Below are 22,624 nucleotides of genomic sequence, written 5' to 3'. Positions count from 1 at the left end.
AACAATTTTTTTTATTTTTCTTCAACTATTTTTAACAGACATCAGACGTACCCGTTTTTTTTTTTTTTTGAAAAGAATGAAAGAGTTTATAATTATATAAATTTTTTTCTTTTTTTATTAGACATTTTTTAATAAGTACTTGGAGAAAAAAAAATAATAAGAATCTATGTAGTGAAAATGTTTTTTTTAATTTTTTGGTTTCTCTCATTACATTGACGAAAATAATATACATGTTGTATGTTATTATATGATCCAAGTAAGGCATCAAATTTAAACTCTTAAATCATGAATATGAAGGTTTTATAATGATAAAAAAAAATATATAAAATAATGATAATTATGATGTTATTAAATAAAAAAATAATAAGGATTTAAAAATATATATTAACTGAGATGAAAGATTTAAAAATATTTAATTTCACGATTATTGAAGATAACACAAGTTCCAAAAAAAAAAGCTGTATGTCAAAATGTATCTCTTAATTTTTAATTTTTTTCTGTACCACAATTACCGACAATGTAATAACAAGAAAAAAATTTCAATTTAAAAATTTAGCTTTATTAATTTGCTCTTTTTATCTTTTATATTTTTAAAATTTTTTTGAGGGAATAAGGCGTATGTCCAATTGACAATATAAAAATTACTTAGTAAAAAAAAAAATAATTTTAGTATCATTTTACTTAAGACAATATGTGTCCAAAAAAAAAAATTATATAATTAAAAATTTGCAAAATTTGTAATCAGTAATTTTGGAAAATTATAAATTAATTGATAAAAAAAAATCGATTAATTTAATTTAATAACAATGTGAATATTTATTAAATAAAAAATCCATTACTAAAAAATATTTAAAACAATTTTTCTAAATAATTAATTAAGGCATTAAAAAACATAAAAATATTGAAAAATAAATTTCGATAGTTATTGATATTTTGAATGACAATCAAACCCATAAAATTTTTTCAAATTAATATTAAAAATGTAAAGTCATTTATCATGAAAAATTTAAAATTACCTTTCAAAAAAAAACCTTCAATACATCGTTGTTGAAAAAAAAAAAAACATTGAGTATCAACATTACAATTTAATTTTCGATTAATTATATACGAAGGATATTTGTTTAATTTAATGGATGATTTTCGAAATCATTGAAAATGATGTGCATATAAAATTAGAGGCCAAAAGTCAAAATTAGACATGACAAATGTGGTCAGAGAGAGCATGAGACCAGTCACATTGTTCAAGATACAAATCGATTTTCAAAAATTCCCACAGATCATATATTTTTGAAGGATGATTTGATAAATCAAAAAATCAATACTTTCCCAATGCCCATTACCAGTGAAAAAAACAATCGAAAAAAGAACATACATAAAATTAATCAATACTTAAATTAATTTTCCATTAATAATTAAAATATAATTTTCATTAGACAATTAATTAATTTTACATTTAAAATATCCAAACAATTAATTGATATTTTTTTTTAATTATTATTTTTTAATTTGTAGAATTTATTTCGTTTATTTGTCCGACAAATAGGCCGTATCAAGATGACGAACAGATAAAAATATAATTTTTTTTTTTACTTCAAGATTTCTCCTTGAGTTGAGATGTATATCAAAATGAAAATATATGTTTTGTTTTTTTTTTTATATAAAGAAAATGAAAGGAAAATTATTTTATATATATTATATTTTTAAACGCGGAATTAGCCTTGTGTTTTGTTAGGTAATATTATAAAAATAAAATAATAAAACGTGTAACATGAGTATCAGAAATAAACATCACCCAGTGAATCCTTGATTAAATAAAAATGATAGTCTTTCACACCTTGTAGATTGTATGCTGATGTTGTTTCAATTGTCTGATGGTATTTTTATGGAACATCAATGAGAATAGTAATGAGTCTACTTATACCTTATATTGTATATTTTTTATTTTTTTTATCTAGTTATTTTACATATTATTTTTAAACTGTTAAACAACAAGTTGCTGGTAAAAATACTATTATTTATTATTCAATATTATTTGTTTATTTTTTTATATTTTTTCATGTACGTGATATTTTTTTTTAAACAGGTTTGCATTAGCTTTGTATTAGAGCTCATTTACCATAATCAAAAATATTATTTTTCTAAATTTTTTAAAATAATATTTCATAAATTTCAATTGTATATTTTTTAAATTTTAATTATATAATTGTTTTTACTTTTTAAAGGCAATTTTAATTTATTAAAAATTCATTAATTTATACAATTGGTTATTTTTTTTTCAATTTGCATATATTATTGCGTAACAGGTAAATCATCTTAAAAATTATTTTATTTTCTCTAAAAACAAACGCCTTTATCACCAAAAAAAAAGGAATTTCTCGAAGCAAAATTTTCAAATTTCAATCATTCAAATAACTTTTTAAAAAATACAAAAAACATCTAAACAAAAAAAACATTTTACCCCATTTCTAATTATTTTTTTGCACTAACGTTTATATACCTCTCACTGTTTAGAAAATAATTTTCCTAGTTCAATTTAATTAACTATAGCTTCTGTTGTTTATTTCTAATTTTTTTACATACAACAAATTAATTAGTTTATTTTTAATAACAGTTTAATAATTATTAAATGATGATTATATTGTTTGGTAAGCGCGAGACTAAAATACTGAATAATAATGAATACAATAAACCAAAAAAAAAATAAAAAATTCACTGACCTATCATTATCCAACTTTTAATATTTATATACTTTTATTATTTTTTTGCAAAATAAAAAAACCTGCTTTGACCTGGTCGCTGATTTCATAATCAAGTGGCATCTTCAACAGAAAAAATTTTTTCATCTTTCTTTTAGTTTTATAATCATAATAATATACATTACTTATTTTCTATTATTATTATTAAATTATATTTATATCAAAAGTTCAAATAAGCATATATTATCTAAAATAATTAGTAATTCATCTTATTGGTCTATAATTAAAAATAAAATTGACGTATGGAAATTAGTTTTTTCTTTCTCTTAGTATTTGTTTGAACTTTGCGTTTAGAAAATTGACTAGTTACATATGTGAATATTATAAATATTTAATATCCTCATACTGATATAACACCTTAATGTTTATTTATATTTTTAATGATAATAACTTTTATTATAATGACTATTTTTTTTATGGAAAATGTATTTTTAACTGATCGTTATAATTATATTTAATATTCAATTTAAAAGTTATCATCATTATTGATTTATAATAAAATCATATTAATTGTTATTTTTTTTTTTTTTTTTTTTTTATAATTATAGTCAAAGGGAAAGTGATGAGTTTGAAAATATTATAATATATATTTATTTCATAAAATGAATTGAAGAATTTTAGAAAAAAAAATTTATTTTATTTATTTATTAACTTTTTTATTCATGATAAATAATGTCAACATTTTTTTCTACTGTGATCCACATAATTTCGATTAAATTATAGAAAAAAAAAAAAAGAAAATTTTGAGGTATTTTAAATGTTTTCTTATATGGTTTTTAAGTTTTTTTTTTTTTTAATTTTTATTGAGCAATATTGATTGTTGAATAATCATTGATATTTGTTGAAATATTTAATTTGTATATAAATAAATTATTTAACGATAAAACTGTAGGATGTGCTGTTAAAAAATATCAAAATATATTTATAACATTTTAAAATTCTAAAGAAAGTTTATGATAATTTGTACAGTTGATTTGTTACTTGTATGATTTTTTAATTATTTTTAAAACTAATAATATTTCTGCTTATTTTATTTAAATATTGATTCATTTTAATTGTTAATTTTATAATGATTACTTATTAGGCAAGTATCGCATTAACCTACTCATTTTATGAAAATTATTAAACAAAAAAAAAATATGTTAATAAATAAAACGTCAATCTTTAAATTTACCTTTCGCTGAATCTTCTCTGAAGCTACATCAAATTGTTGGTTAATTTTACAGTTTATTAGAAAACATTGTCGACATTTATTAGAACATAGATACATAAAAATTCATTATATATTTCGATATCATTTCTGTTAAAAATATTTATAAAAATAAATTATTTTTATTCATTTTTCTTTGTAATTAAAGAATTTAATTGAAATTCTATTTGATTTTTCCCAATCAAGTTTGTATTAATGCTAATAAAAAAAATAAAATTAATGAATTTTATTGATACTTGAATTTTGACATATTATTTTTATCATAAATATAAAAAATTTTCTAAATAAATTATTATTTTCCATTTTATTTTTTTAATTTTTTTTTATTTGTTGTTTTTATTTTGTTGTTATTTTATTAATTGTATTATATATTTTTTCGTTTTACTATTTAAAAAAAAAATATAACATTATTATTAAAATAAAAAATACAATTTCCTTTGCAATCGATGGTAGTAATTTTAACTCGTTAGAAATTTTTACCAAGGATAAGCCAAAAATAGTATCCGGCAATCACGTTTTGTTGCACACACTTTGAATCACCTCCTTGGTCATACTACTTGTCTGATACTGTGTCTTGTATAATACATGATCAACACTAAAAAAATTTTCTACTAATAAAAATTTATTGCAAAAAAAAAGAGTCACAAATTTCTCTCTATATTCAACAAACAAATTTTAAAATCAATAAAAATTACGAAATATAAATAATCAATCTATAAATAAAATATAAAAACAATAAAATTAATAATATATTTTACAAACTAGCTAATTTTAAATTAATTTTTTCGAAATTATTTCGATTTTCCATCTATTTTTCGATTTCGAAATTTAATTATTTTCGAAATTTAAATATTGTTCGAAATTTATCATCAAAAATTATTATTTAATTGTAATATCAATTATCAAAATAAATAAATTACTAGCATTTGAGGCAAGTACATTCTAGCACAGAAAAAGTGAGGTGTCATCACTCGTTCTATGTCGGAAGGTAATTGCCCCAAATGTCGAGCAAGTCAGAACGGCTTTGTTGATGTAGATAATTATCACATCATAGAGAAACTACTATCGGTGCAATTGATAACTCAAAATTTCACGGCCGACTATAGTTAATCATCATTTTTCCCAACTATTTTCATGAGATTCGATTTGAACCCAAGACTTCCAGCACGATAGGCAGGGTGCTTGCCTACTCGACCACGAGCTCATTTTAATAATATTATTTTATTGTAAAAACAATACACGCAATGTTCATTTATAATAACAATTATTAATTTTTCAATTTATTAGTTTCAACATATATATAATTAACAATAAATACATGAATTAAATACGATATATTTCCGCATATTTATAAACACAACTGATAACGAGTTCAAATAAATTCCTATGCATATATATATATAGAAAAATAAAATAAAAAAAATACATTTTCATATAAACAATATACCTGACATTATGATTAAATACATAATAAATAAAAAAAGTGAGAGAACATATTTTTTTTTTTTTAAACAAATAGAAATATATATAAATAAATAAATATACGTTTTGAAAGAACAGGAATTTATAAGTTCTAGCAAGTTATTGTAGTATACATTCGACTCTAGAGTCTAGTACAACAACCTTGATTCATTTTTTTTTTTACCTGCATACATGCATAATAGTTTCCTTTCTATATCCGTTACTATTTTAACTTGTGCATATATTTCGATGCATGAGTCTGCATAACTTGCAAACCTTTTATTAAAAAAAATTATTTTTATTATGAAATTATTCTCAGGGTGTCTATTGTCCTTTACCATCACCACCAACATCATCATCATCATTACTATCATCAACAGGATGAATGATGTGTTTGTTTGTTTGTTTGTTTTTTTTTTTGTGGTAGCTAGACAGTGCCTATTACCAATTCATCAAAATTAAATCCTAGACAAGTTGAAAATTCTCATAAAATAAAATATCAGTTTATTAACAAAAAAAAATAAATTAAACAAGTATATTGTTTATTGTTAAATAAATGAAATAAAACATCCAAAAAAAAAACGTATAAATTTTTTTTTTTTTTGCAACAATAATTATTTACTTTGTTTAAATAATAATAAACAAAAAAAAAATTTAAAAAATTGGAAGAGTATCTTTATACACTTGTGCTTTTTTAAAATTTAATTATTTTTTATTTACTTGGAGTGGCAGGGGCGTATGTCCAGTGTACAATACAAAATTAATTTTGTAAAAAAAAAATTATTAGAAATTTGTTTATTCTACTTTTCAATGAGAAAAAAATATAATAATGAAAAATAGAATTTATACAATGAGATAAATAATTTACCTGTTAGATAAAAGTACCGGTTTATTAGAAAAAAAAAAATTAACTAAGCATATATTGTTTAAATAAATCGAGCCAAGTGTTTTTTTTTTATCGTTAAAAATAAAATGGAAAAACACCTGTTGGAACTGTTTGAATGGCTGAAGTAATTTTAAATAATTTTTTTTTTTTTTTCTTCATGAAGGTAGAGAACCTTTGATATATCTTTTTTTTTTTTTTTTTTTATTTGAGCCTCAGATTCATCGTGTTATTCTGGGTCAAGGAGACCACCAGACGTACTCGCAGCCTCCCAATAATCATTCAGCGTGAAATCGTTCAATATGTAGGCGTTATTTGCGTTACAACAAAAAAAAAAAAATTTCATGTCAACTTGAGATTAATATTTTTTTTTATTTTATATATCATCACGTTATATTATATATTTTTTTTTTGTATATGTAGATTATTTTTGAAGGTGTTGTCGGTGACATGATAATTATTTAAATTTTTATTTGTAAGATGCCCTGTAATTCTCATCATTATAATCGCATATTTTATTTAGCATGGAGTAATTGTTTATATGGAAATATTTGTGCTTTCACCAGCGTTTATTTTTAATTTGTATTATATTTTTTTTTGTTCTTGAATTATTTTTCCTTCTTCTTCAAATGAATTTTCAGATAAAATTTAATAGTACTTTTTCTCTTCACTTAAATATTTCATTATGAATTTTTTTTTTTGTCTGAATTTTAACAATGTGCACTTGTTTTCCCAGACGATTATAAGAATTAAATATAATAATGATAATTGTAGAATTGTTTTTTACAAATGATATAGAAGATAAGAGATAAAAAGTTTTAAAAATGATGGTGACACAGTTTCCTTCTGGTGAATCGATTCGAATTATAGATTAGGCTTTATTGAATGCATAGCATGTAATAAATAAATAAAGCTTTCTCCAACAAGACAAACTATAAAACCAGTATAAAATATAATATTTTAATCCTCATGCCCAGCGGCAAATGGCAATCAAAAAAAATAAAAGATAAAAAATGAAATGAAAAAATTAATAGTGACCCCGGTGGTTTTTTAAATTCAAGTGCCATGGAAATTGAAAATAAAAATGAAATTTTAAAGTTTTATAATTTTAAGTAAATTACTGATGTACACGCATGTACTTGACACAAGCTCTGAAGATTCTCACTGATTATTAAGAACTACATTGTCAATATTCTGAAGGTGCTTTGCTCGCGGGTCGAGTGCATTGGACAATATTATTTTTTCATTTTTGCATTTAAAAATTCAGTCAAAAGAGATTTAGCTTGATTAATTAATTAATCATTTCAATTATTTTTATATATTGAATTTTAAACAAAAATATATAATTTACTTATCGATGTAAATTGAAAAAAGAATTCATTTAATTATTGCAAAAAAAAATTGAATTGAGATAAATAAAATAATATTTAAAATAAATAAATAATTTAAGCTTAAAATTTTTTAAAATAATTAAATAAAATTATAAAAATTATTTGTTTAAAATTATTGATTTATTATTAGTAAATAAAATATAATTTTAAATAATGAAAAACCTTTATTCAAAAATCTATATAAAAAAATTAAATGTTTTTTAAATTATAATTACAAAAAATTTTCATACTAAATTTTATAATAAAAATAATAAATATTCAATTAGCTTTATCAATTATTTTATAAAAAAAAAAAATGACAAATAATCATTTATTTATTGTAATGATTAATTTATTTAATTGAAGCAAATATTTATTATTTTCAAGTAAATTTTTCATTTGTTTTAAATATTTAATTTATTTTTTACAACTTAGCTTATATTTTGTTATTAAAAATATTTAAATAAATCATTTATTTATCCTAAATATATTTTTTTTTTAGTATATCTAGTTGCAAAATTTTTTTCATTCAAATAAATCATTCATTTGAATGGGATTTAAATTCTTCTGGCTGTGTAAATATTAGGCTAATATATATTGAACGATTCGATATGATATTGTGTAATTTATAATATTTTCAAGGACACCAGACAAACATATTTTTATGACAAGTGTTTACAGGATAAATAATAAAAAAAACAACAATGACGATTATATTTTTATTCAAGTACAATAAATAGCACCACCACCATGGTTGTGTTTTTTATATAACCATTTAATATTGAGGTTTAACAATCGACATCTTGTCTCAACTGTTAAATTTTATCTCACATCAAATCACGTTTTAACATAACTGACTTTCATCATCACTCATTTCATTTATTTCTTATTTTTATATAAAAATTAATATTTTTTTTGTTCTTTTTCTTCCTCTGTTGTTCTACTTATAATATTAATATGTATATTATTTTATATTTTATTTGTCAATTTAAAAGTAACACGACGGTTTAGTATACTTTCAATAAATTCTAAAAAAGGAAGTAAAATTAACTTGTTTCTTTTTTTTATCTACAGAAAAGTATCACACTTTCAAAAATATTTGCAAAGAGTATTTCAAATATTTATAATAAATTCAATAATAATATATTCATAGTTCTAAAATAATTATTATCATTCGATGTATAAAGCTGTAAGAAAAAAAAAAGAAACAATCAAATTTTATTGAAATTATTGCAAAAAAAATAAACACAGCATTGCATTATATTTTTTATTTTTATGATACAGAACGTATATTATATTTGTGTGAGCTTTAAGTGTAATACTGAGAAGCCATTGAATGATCTCGTGACATGTTTGAGAGTAAATGATCAAAAAGAAATTGTTATTTGTCGTTCAAAGCGATGTGAAGGAATCTTGCGAATGCTGAAGGCTCATGTCATCTATTTCTTGTCTATATAGTAATAAATAAATGACATGATATATGTGTATTGTCAATTGCTAATATCATAGCCAAGGGACAATAAAAAATAGCCAAGGGACAATTTAATAAATATATTCAAACAAAATATAATTCCTCATATTTATACGTATGAATTATTTATTTTTACTTTTATTATTGTTCTTGTTTTAGTATTTTAAATTGAAAAATTTATTTAAACAGTCATTTGGAATATTTAAAATTCATTTTGTATACTTGCAATTTTTTTTTAAAATACTAAAATCAGGTAGGCAAAATTTATCTTTGAATAAAATTGAATTTTTAAATGATATTTTTCGCCAAAAAAATATACAAATAATTTTTTTTTTTATCTTCTTTAATTCATTATTTATATTTGACTTTAAAAATTATTTTAAGACATTTTTTTTTTGAATTAAAAAGAGCTAAATATAAATTAAATTAATTCAATCAAATTTGTTTTTTAAATTTTTTAAAAATATATTTGAAATTCTAAATACAAAATAATCAATTTTCAATTATTAAATTATCAAAATCTCTAACTTTTCATTTCAAATTTCTTTTTTTAACTAAAAAAAAAATATTAAAAAAATTATTTAACATTTTTTAATAATGAATAAAGACACGCATTATAAAATAAAATCAATGAATATAATTTAATTACTCATTAAAGTACCATACAACATATTAATACAAGAAAATAAAATAGTTAAATTAAATTAAAAACGCATTTGCAATTACTCAAATGTAAAATATGAATATAAATATGCATTTATGCACAGCACGTCATTATTGAATCTAGCAAAAATACATTTCTATAATTATATTATATTTCTTCAAGTGCAGAATGTAAATGAATACAGACTACAAAAGAAAGTTGCTGTTGTATTATTTTTTTTTTTTTTTCCACAATCAATGTTTTTCCATTCTTCTATATATCCAAGCATATATAATAAACATTTACATACAAACATAAAAAATATAATCATAAAAAAAAAGCAGTGAAAGAGTTAAAAAAAATCATAAAAAAACCATTGGACCTTTGTGAATTTTTGTCATTTAATTTTTCAGCGAGGTCGAGCACCTAGTTGGATAGAAAGTTGGTCCACATGATTGTGTTCAACTTGTTAATTTTGAGTGTGCATGTTATGAATGATAAATTAGTAATAGCAAATAAATTCATTACGCACTAAAAAAATTCAACAAAAAAAAAAAAAGATAATTTCGTAGAAATTTGATATGTAATTATTTAAGAAAAATATTTTTGTAGTTATATAAATATTTATGATTTAATTCCATATTGAGATAATTTTATTTATTATTTTTCTATTGATTATTTTAGAAGCAATAATAAGTAGATTTGTATTTATGATGGAAAAATACATTTATTTTGCCGACAATTGTTTTATTGGTCCATTTGTGTTGATGAGGAAATCGAGATATACAAGATTTGACTTCCTCCTTTCTTATTTCTCCGAATAGTCTGGATGTAATGTTCCAGTTTAAAAATTTATACTCGTCGCAGTTGACATGATATCACTTGTGCTATAGCTAAATTTACAAAATAAAAAATATATATAAATTTTGCCTAAGGCGTTGCAATTAATTCATGTGTTTCAATCAATAAATTGCCATAATCGATATCGATATATAGCCATTTTTGCACTTCCTCTTTTACCGTACTTATAATATTACTAAAATTGCTTTTTAAAAAATTTGAAAAGAATGAATTAATTTAATCGCTATACAAGTTAAATTGGACTTGCAATATCCTGAATGAAAAAAATATCTAGTTGAAATATCCGAAATGAATATATAAAAAAAAACTGGTAGAACATACTCCACAATAATCTAATAATAAAAAATTTACCAAAAATAAAAAATAATAAATTAAAAACATGAACATTTTGGATTGAATATTTAGGAAGATAAATATTAAAAAAGATTAAATTTAAAATAAGGATAACATATAGTCATTACAATACGATAATTAATGAGCTTTTTTTAGTAATTGTCTTGATTATTTTTGAATGTTACTGTGCTTGTATTATTGTTCAACAATTTTAGGCAATAATACTGTCATTAAAATTAAAAGGAATAATTAATAAAAAATTAAATTAAAAATCAAAAGATTGCCCGGCATTTGAGGCAAATACATTCTAGCACAGAAAAAGTGAGGTGTCTTCACTTGTTCTATACCGGAAGGTAGCTGTCTCAAATGCCGGACAAAGCTGAATTTATTCGTGATAGATTCTATTAGAAATGGCAGCATTGTTTGATAATATTGGAAGCCAAGAAATGACCCGTTTTTGTATATAGATGGGTGGCTTGAAGCCCTTGACTGAAGAGAATTCAGACGAATTTGAACCCACGACCTCCAGCACAATAGGCAGGGTACTTGCCTACTCGACCACGAGCTCATTCGACAATAATACGAACTCCCTGAATCATTATATATTTATTTATCATTCGAAATAGTAGATGTATGTTTACATATCACTATACATGTGTATGCTTTTTCATTTTCATATAACAATAAATTTTAATTCAATAAAAAGTATATTCAATCCTTTAACAATTTTAGGGAATAATACTGTCATTGAAATTAAAAGGAATAATTAATAAAAAATTAAAAATTAAATTAAAAATCAAAAGATTGACCCGGCATTTGAGACAAATACATTCTAGCACAGAAAAAGTGAGGTGTCTTCACTCGTTCTATGTCGGAAGGTAGTTGCCTCAATTTCCGAACAATTTAGCGGTCTGACATGGATGATAACAACTCTCACATGATAACTACAGCACCATAAAACATCAGGGATCTATTGATCAGCCCAAAAACTCAAGAATACGATGTCGTAAGGTTTGAACCCAAGACCTCCAGCATACTAGGCAGCGTATACTTGTTTACTCGACCACGAGCTCATTTGACAATAATACGAACTCACTAAATCATTATATGTATATTTTTTTTTTTATTCGAAATAGTAGATGTATGTTTACATATCACTATATGCTTGTTTATTTTCAAATAACAATAAATTTTAATTTAATAAAAAAGGTATTCAATCCTAATAACCACTACAAGATGTTATTTTTTTTTTTTTATAAATCAATCACCCTTTGCAAGTAGTCAGGGTAAATATACAGGGAAACATACCACCCAAATTGAAATTAATATACTTTTTTATTCTTTGTCTGTATATTATTAATACAATGCATACACAGTGCAATCTTTGGCAATGACTGTCTTATTTCATGCATGACAAAACACGATGCATAAAATACATAGCTCCTCTCTATTATTTACTAATTTTTTCATCTCAAAGGAGCTTGATTAAAGCTGACTTCAATATACGACGTGTACATATCATAGCGAAGAAAGTTGATTTGAAATTTTTTTTGTGTATTATATATATTTTTTTTTTGTTATAAATTGAAACCGTTATTATATTTGACTCTGATTAAACTGGTCTATTAAACTCCTTTAATCATGTTGAATTTTATCGAAACATTAACTCGTAAATAAAATTATTTTATTTGAATTTTTTTAGGTCAAAATATTCGTATATTAATACTGTTATTTATTAAAATTAAAATAGAAATATTTTTGCATTATCTAACTCTATTTTTCATGTGAAAATAGTAAATTTTTAATTTCGATTGTTTGAATTTTTTTTTGATATTAAAAAGTACAAGTATTCATTATAAAATAAATACCTGATATAACATTGTAAAGCCGGATGTGTCACGTCGTCAGTCACTATCTATTAAAGAATAAAAAAAAAACTCGATAACTAGTTTTTTCCTTGGCAGGAAAAAAACCGCTTTATATCGCAAAAAGTGAAGAGAAAAAAAAGCTATAAAATAGAGGAGGCACAGGAAAAAATAAAAATATAAAAAATTGTTAACCGAACAGGAAATATCTTGAGGTTTTTTTAAAAGAAAAAAAATAAAAATACTAGCCACGGAAGTGGCCGTAATGTATTCCAAGTTGTATATATGTTTTTACTTGGTAAACACTTTCTTTATCATTTTACATTGTCGATCTTAAACAGGTATAAATTGTATATATAGTGGACCATTATCTTCAACAAAACACTTGAATTTGATATTTCAAATAATAACGTCAATTTAGACTTAACCTCAGGAAAAAATAATATCACGTATTCATGAATAAAATAGTCATTAATGATGCATTGACCTCTTGTGAAAATTCAATCCAACAAACTGTAAAAAAAAAAAAGAAATGATAATAATTAAAAAAGTCAATTTTATAGAAAGTATATTGATGACATTAAATAATTTGGTCCCTTATTTATTTAGCATATATATTGATCATCACATTTGTTTTTTACAATTTATTTAAAAAATGAATAAATTGGATTTTTTTTTTTTTTTAATATTTAAAAATACTTTTACCGATTGGATTTTGAATGAATTTTATAATATGATGAGTTGCGTCGTGTGTATTTTTTTTTAAAAGGTCAATTAATTCATCAGCCAGATGGTTGAAAATTATTATTATTATCATTAATAATTTATTTACGGGAAATTTTCTGTCAAACAAAATATTTCTATTTACTGAATTTTAAATAAAGAAAGACTGAAGATTCTCACCGATTTTTGAGAACTACATTGTCAATATTCTGAAGGTGCTTTGCTCGCGGGTCGAGTGCATTGGACAATATTATTTTTTCATTTTTGCATTAAAAAATTCAGTCAAAAGAGATTTAGCTTGATTAATTAATTAATCATTTCAATTATTTTTATATATTGAATTTTAAACAAAAATATATAATTTACTTATCGATGTAAATTGAAAAAAGAATTCATTTAATTATTGCAAAAAAAATTGAATTGAGATAAATAAAATAATATTTAAAATAAATAAATAATTTAAGCTTAAAATTTTTTTAAATAATTAAATGAAATTATAAAAATTATTTGTTTAAAATTATTGATTTATTATTAGTAAATAAAATATAATTTTAAATAATGAAAAACCTTTATTCAAAAATCTATATGAAAAAATTAAATGTTTTTTAAATTATAATTACAAATAATTTTCATACTAAATTTTATAATAAAAATAATAAATATTCAATTAGCTTTATCAATTATTTTATAAAAAAAAAAAAAATGACAAATAATCATTTATTTATTGTAATGATTAATTTATTTAATTGAAGCAAATATTTATCATTTTCAAGTAAATTTTTCATTTGTTTTAAATATTTAATTTATTTTTTACAAATTAGCTTTTATTTTGTTATTAAAAAATATTTAAATAAATCATTTATTTATCCTAAATATATTTTCATTTTTTTTAAGTATATTTAGTTGCAAAATTTCTTTCATTCATTTATTTGAATGAAATAATTGTACGTGTTGTATTTTCATGACAACAACAGCTGATGAATATTCAACAGAGGTGTTAAATATAATATATAATAAGTGTTCATGAAACAATGAGATGCGTGTTCGGAACAAATTGTCGTATAATATAATTAGCTTTGACCTAAATTTTTTTAAACTCATTCACTAGTCCATTAAATATGTATTTTTTATTATTAAATTTAATAAAGATAATTTATTAATAAATTGTTAATGGGTGAAAGGGTTATCATCTCGGTGAAAATAAGAAAGTCATCTGCCATTTTTTTTTTTCATATACTTAGTTTATAAAATGTCAAAATATATTATCATATTTTCTGATAAAATTAATTGAACTAATTTATAATGCATTCGTTATTTCAATATTAATTTTATTTAAAAAATTACCAACAATTAACTTGTTTAGTTTTGATAAATTTATTTATCATTTATTGATAAACAGTGTGTCTGTTTTGGTAGAAAAAATACTATTGTGTATTAGCGTGGGCGAAAAATTGTGAGAAAGTCGACAGATATTATGAAAGAATATAATTATTACTTCAAGACTATCAAAGTTAAAAATTTTATTAGCATGACAAAGTATTATGATTAATGAATTTTAATATTATTTCGATATAATTTTGTTTTAAATAAATTTACTTAAATTATATAAGATAAAAAATATGAATTAAAAATAATAATTTCAAGTCAAACAAATTGAAAAGTTTCAGACAATTAAATATTTTTGATTGTAAAAATAGAATTACTCTAAAAATATAATAATAAATTCATTATTTTAAATCGCCAAATAAATAATTAACAATATGAAAAAAAAAAAATAAAACAGATATTTATAATTAAAATTTAATTAAATATTTAAAATAGAGTTAATTCAAAAAATTATTTTCATTATATATTTTAATTATTTTATTAAACATTGCATCTATATTTTCTAGATTATAATAATAAATTAAAACAAAAAAAAAAATATATTTAGAATGGGAATTGTAATAATAATTCAAAAAAAAAAAGTATTTATAATAAATTAAAAATATTAATTAACAGTATGAAAAACGTGATAAATAATTTAAAATAATATGTGAATATGTGAAATAACATGTAACATTCATGATGATGAGGAAGTAAAAGTAAAAACAATTAAAATAGTGGTTTAAACAAACTGAAATAAACAAAGAATTATTATTTCAATAAAAACATCAATTTTTTAGTCATTGCCATGATTATTTCTACATGTTACTGTGCTTGTATTATTGTTTAACAATTTTGGAGAATAATATTGTCATTAAAATTAAAAGGGAAATCAATAAAAATTAAAAACTAAAGTGAAAATCAAAAGATTGCCCCGGCATTTGAGGCAAATACATTCTAGCACAGAAAAAGTGACGTGTCTTCACTCGTTCTATGTCGGAAGGTAACTGCCCTAAATGCCGAGCAATACAGTGGATTGATTCAGCAAATATGAATTCTACCTTTTGTTTACACCTCTTATCTAGCCATCGAAAGAAAGAAGGTTAAATGTACATAGATTTGAACCTGTAACCTCAAGATCAGTACATTAAGTGCTTGCCTACTCGACCACAAGCCCATTCAACAATAATATGAATGCACTGAATCATTATATATATATATTTTTTATCATTCGAAATAGTAATTGTATTTTTACATATAACTATGCGTGAATAATTTTTATATAACAATAATTTTTTGTCTTTTATAATGAAGAATAATTTTTTTCGCTTTTTCAAATTTTATATTATTGCATTTTGTGGTTTATACTCGTGACTTTGTACGTGTGATATATGTTTTTTTTTATTTTTTTATTTTTTCATCTTGCATTATTGTCCTTCCCTTCAATATACATTTACCTATTTTTTTTTTCCTCAAAGTATAATGAATACAAATTCATAGTATTACGACTTGTGTGATATACCGACTTGTTATTATTTTTCAAATTATTTTATGTGTATGTTTACAGGAAATATTAAATAATAAATTTATGCAAAAATTGCCTATAGCTGTCATCAAATATGTAATATAGCTGACCACAATATTAACATTAAAAATTAAATGATGCCCTCAAGTTAAAAATAATTATTTTCTCATACTATGTATTATTTTTTATTTTCTTTTATTTATTAACATAATTTGTCTGTGTTTTATGTGAATTACATAGATCAAAAAAATTATTAATATAAAATTTATACCTTTATAAATTGAAACAATGAACAAAAAAATAATTATTACAGAAATTTTTATTATAAATAAATTTAAAATTTAATTTACATTAATTTAAATTTACAAAACATGTTATATTTATTTTTTTTAAATTACTTTATTTAATTATAATACAATGTTGTCAATAATCGATTTGATTTATTTGCTTTGCAAAGTTTACTGGACCAAATAAATACATTTGCTAATTTTATTAGAAATTTTATTCAATAATAATAATAATTTATTCATTCAATTTGAATTTTTTATAATCGATAATAGTTGAAAGTGTTCAAGGCCATGTTATCAAGATGTCTCATTAGTCATTAACTTGTTTGTGCTAATTTTAAAATATTTTTTTCTTTCATAATTAATATACTTTTAATTTGAATATGAGAAGAAAATTAAAACTCGTTTGAATGACATATTATTGAGGACGAATAAATAACTCGCTGTCACTTTTTTAACATAAATATTGAAAGCTCTGTGATTTTATTATTTTTTTTTTTTTCTAAACAAGTTTACAAGATTATAAATAAATTATTATAATTATATATAGAAAATATGAATATGTTTAATTTATATTTTGCAAATATTAGGTCAGGTTTAGATGGAAATATTTTTCATCTTTTTTATTATTTTATTTATAATAACTAAGGAAATAGTTTATTCAATTTTACTGGGATTATTAGAATTTATTTTAATTAAATAAAACTGAATAAATATGAAAAATAAATAGCTAACTTTGGAAAATTAGAAAAAATAGTAAACCAATTTGATTTCACTGCAAAAATTCATATATCTATATTTGGAATAACACATTACGTTTATTTTTATGCTTTACGAATATTTCTGGATTATTTAAATTTATTTTTTCGATAAAATATAATAATTTGGAATGTTAGTTTTTAAATCGCGATTATATATTACTAAAATTGCTTTTTTAAAAATTTGAAAAGAATAAATTAATTTAGTCGATATACAAGTTGAGTTAGACTTGCAATATCTTGAACTAAAAAAATGTCTAGTTAAAATATCCGAATTAAATATAAAAAAAAAAAAAACAACCTGGTAGAAAATAATAAATTAAATTTGAAATAATAATAACATTAAGTCATTACAATACGATAATTAATTAGCTTTTTTTAGTCATTGTCATGATTGTTTTTAAATATTACAGTGCTTGTATTATTGTTTAACAATTTTTGAGAATGATACTGTCATTAAAATTAAAAGAAAAATTAATAAAAATTAAAAATTAAATTCAAAAATTAAAAAATTGCTCCGGCATTTGAGGCAAATACATTCAAGCATAGAAAAAGTGAGGTGTCTTCACTCGTTCTATGTCGGAAGGTAGTTGTCATAAATGCCAGAGGATTCAGTGTTGACAACCCAGCGGATAGCCATGAATACCATATATAAATGATGCAGATTTTATTGTCAAATTATCGTAGTATCAAGCCCACTGTAGAACTGTAGAACTGAACAGATTCGACTACAGATTTGAACTCACGACATCCAGCACAATGGTAGGGTACTTGCCTACTCGACCACGAGCTCATTCAATAATAAGATGAACTCACTGAATCATTATATTTTTATTTTTTTTTTTTATAATTTGAAATAGTAGGTGTATTTTTACATATCACTGTATGCTTGTTTATTTTTATATAATAATAAATTTTAATTTAATAAAAAATGTAAATTTAAAAATAAAACTGAATAAACATAAAATAGCTAACTTTGGGAAATTAAAAAAAATAGTAAATCAATTTAATATCACTGCAAAAATTTATTTATGAATAATATCTATATTTAAAATTACACATTACATTTATTTTCAAGCTTTACAAATAATTCTGGATTATTCAAATTTATTTATTCGATAAAATATAATAATTTGGCATGTTAGTTTTTAAATCGTGATTATATATATAACATTTTTCAACGTGAATAAATATTCCCAGTAATTTATATTATTTAAAATATCGTAGATAAATAATACAGTGATTTAAAAAAAAAATTGACAAATTGCTGATTTCAATAAACACAGTGATTGCTTGAAAAAAGGAAGTTTGAAATATTTTATTATTATTCTTGTCTGTCAGTCACATGTGAGTATGTCGATTCGATTTTATACTTTCACTATATATCGTTCATTATTTTATTGAATTTTATTATTATTACAAAAATATTTGTGCGTGTAAATATTATTTTGCTGTCTCATCTAACAAATATTCAATGATAATTATATTAAATTGAAAATTAGAAATAAATTATACACTTTGTATACTGGTAAATAAAGTATCACTCTAATAATTCATAAAAACACCAGCTGATAGGATTTTTTTTTATTCATTTTAACACTTTTATTGTTCTTAAAAATATATTTTTCATTTGTAATTTTATATTTTCTTTTTACAGCTTATAATTACAATCATACATCAAAAATTTTTATAATTTATTTCTATTAAAATTCTTTCTATTTTAAATTTATTCCTCAAGCCGGATCATTAATTGATGAAGCTATCAATCAATTATAAAATATGCATAAAAAAAGCAATTTAAAATTAAGAAATAAATAAAAAATAAAATATTAAAATTACATTTATAAAATTACACTCAAAGACTTTTAATAATTAACATTTTCAAAATGATAAATTAATTATTAATTTAGTCTATAAAAAAGTCAACAAATATTAATATTTATATTTAATTTTACACTTTTTTTTCAACTAAAATATACAAGCAAAAAAAAAACAGGAAAAATAATATTATTGAGTGATGATTATATGATCTCATTCTCGATCGAAACTATTATCGATAATTTTTTTTTCAAACATAATACACCGTTAATTCGTAAAAACATACTTGATGATTATGTAATAACCGGTCCTTGCCCTTAGGCTATACACATGTGGACTACTATATAATAAATCCACATATAAAAACGACAAAAATATTTGCTTTTATTTGTCAATCATTTATAAACATATCCTTTGTATAACAGCCGCGTAAAAAAAAAAAATAAAACAACACAAAATACATTGGCAATAAGCCAAATGATTGAATAATTATATTAATTAATTTCATATGTTATTTGAATAAATGATTACTCATTAAATAATATCATCATTTGAATAAAATTTTCGTTATAAATTTCGAAAGAATTATAAATAACATTTGGCGTAATAATTTTTTTTTTTTTTTTGATATCAGTGATCAAAATCAGTCGAAACATTGAACATATAAATCAAAAAAAAAATTACGATATATATAATTACAAGTGTCCATGTTATTTTGATATATTTTCTTCTTTAACATTATTAGTTATTAAAAATTTTGCAATGAGATAAATTTAATTTATTGAAAATTTGATTACAAGATGATTTATTTGTTCATTTAAAAATAAATTAAATCGAGTTAATTTAATATTAAAAATAGGTTAAAGCAAATTACTTGAAATATATTTAAGAGAAAAAAAAATATATAATAATGATACTCAAACGAGTGAGAGCAGTCAGCTGAATTTCATCAGGTAAAAATAATTTTTTTTTGTTTTTAAATAACGAAAATTTTGTATATACAAAAATGAAACTTACAGTACTTTGTTCAGTTGGGACACTTGGATTTTATTCCATATATTTTTTTATTTTTACAAATGTAAAATGATGACATGCATTTTAATTGTATTGGTTTTAAAATTAATTTTATCACCCATTGACACACCCGAATATTCATTAAAAATTTTATTATTATTTTTTATTTGATAGTTTATTGATCTGTAGATTAGATCGTTGTGTTGGTAGCAAAAAATAGCTACAAAAAAAAAATAGAAATAAAAGGCTTCATGTTTGTTTGATTTTGTAATTTAAAAAGTATTTAATTTTTAAAATTAATTTAAAGGGACTCTTCAAAGTTAGCGCCCTTTAATTTTAAAGATTTTAAATTGTATTTTTATTTAGATAATAATAATAATATTAAAAATAAAATATTAGTAAATTTTTTATTGACAAAACGTAAGCTGTAAAGCGGTTATTTTTTTTTTCATTACCAACCATCTAAATTAATTAATTTGTTAAAAAAAAAAATAGCAATTCATTTTGTAATCCGTGGATAATAATATTAGGGTGTGGAATATAATCTAGCTCTCAATGTAAATTAAAACTTTCGCTGTCCCTGAAAATAATTTCTGCAAATTCATGATGATGTTAAATTTCGATATAAATATTTATTCAATCAAATGAATATTTAAAACACCAATCTTTTCAAGGTTTAAAAAACAAAATAAAAATTACACAAAAGTGAAAATTGGAAAATCCTAGAAGTCTTCATAAACCGATTATATTTTCCATAATTTTTAAACATATATATTTGATGATCAGCTTCACTCAAGTATAAATTTATTTATCATTTTTTTCTTTCCTTCAAAAATAAATGTGATCATGTTTTCGAAAAAAAAAAAATATAAATATATTATTACATGCACAAAAATTTATAAATATAGAAAGAGAAGCATGTTATATACACATAGCCATTGAAAATAAAATTTATATTCAAGTTGTATATTTATTTATCAATAGTGAGGTTTCAGCTCAAATGGACCGAATCGTTTGCCACGACTACAACACTTTGATTTCCCTTATTATTTTTATTTTTCATTATTTTTTTATTATTATTTTTATCACAATAAAATCGTGAGAATATTTACATACTTTAATTAAAACTATTAAAAACTGTTGTTTTAAATTGATCAATTATTTATTATAAATTTAATAGTTATTATTTTTTTTTTAAATAAAATATATCACGTGGATAAAAACGTTTTATAAAAAAATAAAAAACTAGTTTAACTGTGTAACAAAAAATTCATTCTAAATCGTGATTAAGAATTCATTGGGTAATGTTTGATTTATCATTATGAAAATTATTGAAATGACAATTGGTTATTTGTGATTTTTAAAATGTATAAATTATTGATTATTAATATTTATCTTTTTTGTAATATATTATTATTTTATGGATACATATTTTTTAAATTTTAGAATAAAATAAACATAAATAATTCAAGTATTGTGAAGGGTATTGAATACATTATTTCATCTTGCATAATTTTTTAAAAACACAACAGTGTTGCATTTTGTTGCACATCTTCATTTAACAGTGTAATCCGGTTTGTTTGAGTCAATGTACAGTGGATAGCTATCGCATGTTTCCGTTAAAAAAAAAAATGACCTGTTTACAATTATTATTTCGCAATATTTTCGTTAGATGGAAAGAATAAAATTTTTTTTAAAACGAAAAAAAACAGTTACGTGATTCGATGGTTGCTTTTTTAGCTGATTGATTTATAGAAAATTTATTTTTCTATTTTATTTTTTAGAAGTACAATTTCATGGAAATTTTGCTTAGAAATAATTTTTTCAAACAAACAAGACTTGAAGCCAAAATTAATGATTTTTTTCTAGACAGATTATTGAAAATTTATACTTGAAAAATTACTACAATAAGAAAATATGATAAACTAATTAATAAAAATAGAAAAAATTAAAAAACGTGTTCATCGCAATCATAATTAATGGTGACTAATTTTGTAATTTACTATCATCAAGTAAAAATATATATAACCTCGACCGGAATCGCTTGAATGATGCATAATGATAAAATATAATTAAGGAAATATTGTAAATCAACAAAGCCCTAAAAAACTAAAAATACTATCTCAATTTTTTCGCGAAACAGAGAAAAACCATCGAAATAAAAAATTAACTGAGATCTGGCCACCACCAAATAAATTAAAAATTTTTTTCTTTCAAATGCAAGTAAATATATAATGAAAGAAAAAAAAAATTAAACGTGTGATTGCAGTGATTACACACA

The 22,624-nt window shown here is 21.4% G+C and overlaps 1 protein-coding gene across 1 annotated transcript in view; it reads left to right on the top strand.

Annotated features, from left to right (window-relative positions):
• Positions 1–22,624, top strand: part of LOC122851296 (angiopoietin-4) — a 37,062-nt gene that overhangs the window by 731 nt on the left and 13,707 nt on the right. The window lies entirely within an intron of this gene.

Source organism: Aphidius gifuensis, linkage group LG3 (genome assembly GCF_014905175.1).
Source record: "Aphidius gifuensis isolate YNYX2018 linkage group LG3, ASM1490517v1, whole genome shotgun sequence".
NCBI classification, from domain to species: Eukaryota; Metazoa; Arthropoda; class Insecta; order Hymenoptera; family Braconidae; genus Aphidius; species Aphidius gifuensis.
Note: the sequence above shows the minus strand (reverse complement) of the source record. Positions and strands in the feature narration are given on the sequence as shown.